Source organism: Salvelinus sp. IW2-2015, linkage group LG34 (assembly GCF_002910315.2).
Source record: "Salvelinus sp. IW2-2015 linkage group LG34, ASM291031v2, whole genome shotgun sequence".
In the NCBI taxonomy this organism is placed as follows: Eukaryota; Metazoa; Chordata; class Actinopteri; order Salmoniformes; family Salmonidae; genus Salvelinus; species Salvelinus sp. IW2-2015.
The window spans coordinates 5,175,983-5,178,669 of NC_036873.1; the positions used below are offsets into that span (position 1 = coordinate 5,175,983).

Sequence of the window (2,687 nt, forward strand, 5' to 3'; positions counted from 1 at the left end):
CTTTTTGAGCTCCGACAACAATTATCTGGAGATCAGATATAAAAACATTATCTGGAGATCAAATATAAAAACATTTATAAAAACATTATCTGGAGATCAGTTGTAAAAAACATTATCCGGAGATCAGTTTTAAAAGCATTATCGGAGATCAATTCTAAAAACATTATCCGGAGCATCAGTTTCTAAAAACATTATCCGGAGATCAGTTCTATAAAAACATTATCCGGAGATCAGTTTAAAAACATATCTGAGATGGCAATTCCTTACAGCAGGGGACAGTAGATAGTGAGGAAGAGAGCCTAATTGGTCCATGCTCAAATTTTGCAGTGTGTTTTTTTGCAAGCAATCTAATTTCGTGAGGTAACATTGATTTGAACTCACATTTCACAATCTGACATAATGGTAGGCGACTGTTTAGGTTTTACAATAAAAATGTGGTTTTTCACACATATATTTTTCACATATATTTTTTAAGCACTACAGAATGAAGAAGAGACGTTTGGGAGCCAACGAACGGCTCATTTTAGTGAGCGGAGGACAAAAGATCCGGCTCAACGAAAAGACTGGAAAACCCATCACTAGTAAAGATGTCTCTTTCATGACATCACTGAGACATCGGAAGGAGGGAAGCTTACCTAAAGAGCCCAGACCACGAGGGCTGTGAAGCATCCAGACCAGCACAACAGAGATGTAGCGAAATCACCACCATCAGGATTATGGAGAGGACTATAGAGGGGATAGAAATAAGAGGGATGAAGACGATGCAATTGTCATGACAAAAAAATGCCTTATTATTGTATAACGCTATGATTCTTGCTGCTATAATCATTGAAACATAAGGCATAATTGTGTGATGTTTCATGTCAATTTAAGGGGAGGGGGGACTACTTATTTTGGATGCCAGTTGCTCTACAGTGCGACATTTTTATTCGCATATGCCGCTTAAATATTTTGCTTTGCGACCTGGAATTTTTATTTAGGAGCACCAGTGTGCCTAGAATGAAATCACCCAGATGCATGATTGTTGCAATGACTAGGCGACTTCACTGTACTGCAGCCCGAGTGCCATGGGGAATACACTGAGCGCAGATTCACGACTTTGTCGATTTCATTTCTCAATGGGGCCACTACTGTGTGCTTGTGCCCTAAATACTAATTAACTTTACAAGGGTTCAGCAACAAGGTGCGTCTCAAAGTATACTACATAACTTAAAAATACCTCTGCCATCCTTCATGGGATAATTTGTGACTAAATGGTCGCACTGGGTTTAGAGGCACTTGGGCATCCAAAATAGCGTAGGTACCCCTTTCCTTTCCCTCTCTGTTAGATAGTTGACCATCCTTAACAAATTTCTCATCACCCTACTTTTATTTATGCCAATATAAGTTGTGCAATGGATCATGGAAGTCCTGTATAGTTCGGCCCCGCTCAGAAGAATCCTATCGCGTTAGCGGAGGATACAATTTCCATTGTAATTTAATCAGGGCTATTTTTCTCTGTTCCGCAGTAGTAGCAGTATGCAAATCAGGAAGCCAAATGAACGGCTCTTTCACAGGTGCAATTCAATTTCCGCTGTTCGAAAAGAGCCGGCCGTTCTCGAACAACCCATCACTAGTCTTTACCTGGTTCTTCTCTGATATCCATCCAGAAACCAGTGTACAACCAGAAAATTAAATTTTACCCAGTATTAGCCTGAACCCAATGGTAGCCTAATGTCTTCGTCCTTGTGCGTTTCAGGTGGGACCGGGGTTCTGTGGTGGCTCTACGTGGACCACAGGATGAATCTGACCGACCAGACTGGTACCACMCCAACACCCCAACAGCAGTTGGCCACAGACAACGTCCAGGCTCTGCTGGTCTACGCTGTCATTGCCACCGTCTTCACGGTACGTGTGTGTGCATGCGTGCTTGTGTTGCGATTTCTCTGTTTTATATGGGTACCGTGTGTTTATACTGTACTGKGTTTTCAAGTATTTGCTCTTCAAGACCAGATTTGTTTAAGCAACAAGAAAAAGACAGAAATGGMCTGACCCACATTTACATTTTAGACTTTTAGCAGATGCTCTTACAGATTTTTCACCTAGTCGGCTCAGGGATATTGAACCAGTGACCTTTTGGTTACTGGCCCAACGCTCTTAACCACGAGTAGGGTTCCGGTGGGAAGTGAAGCACTGGAATTTGGGGAGTTTTGCTTAAATTCATCAAAAAGTTAGCTTATAACAGTGAACTTTTTTTGTGGGATACACATCAKGCAATTCTAGGTCTTGTGGCATATTTTGGTTAAACTATCCCCAATTCAATGGAATTGCAACCCTCTGCATGCACAGTGCATTCTTTCATCACAGCTGATTCTCAAGATCTTGCTCACTAATGAGATGCTATTGAGCCCACACTACTACACTGTCTGAGCCAAGGACTACATGCTTTCTGATTACAATACTGGGTGGGGTGAATATATTTTATATGACATACATGATTTTCTTTTAACTAGTAAATAGTAGCCTACAGCAAAGTGTGTTTAAATCATTTCTAACTTGTTAACAATTTCTGCTAGTTAGTTTTTGCTCCCATGTGGGTTTTAGCTTGCTTGAGCCTGCTAACTGAGGAGTGTTAATTCACCTGTTCCATACATGTTTCATCTTAAAACAAATATCTTACAAAGGAGTTGTTTAATCTAACTGCTTAA

At 40.7% G+C, this 2,687-nt stretch overlaps 1 pseudogene; it reads left to right on the plus strand.

The window, feature by feature from the left end:
* LOC111958331 (choline transporter-like protein 1) overlaps positions 1 to 2,687 on the plus strand; it is a 47,072-nt pseudogene that overhangs the window by 8,206 nt on the left and 36,179 nt on the right.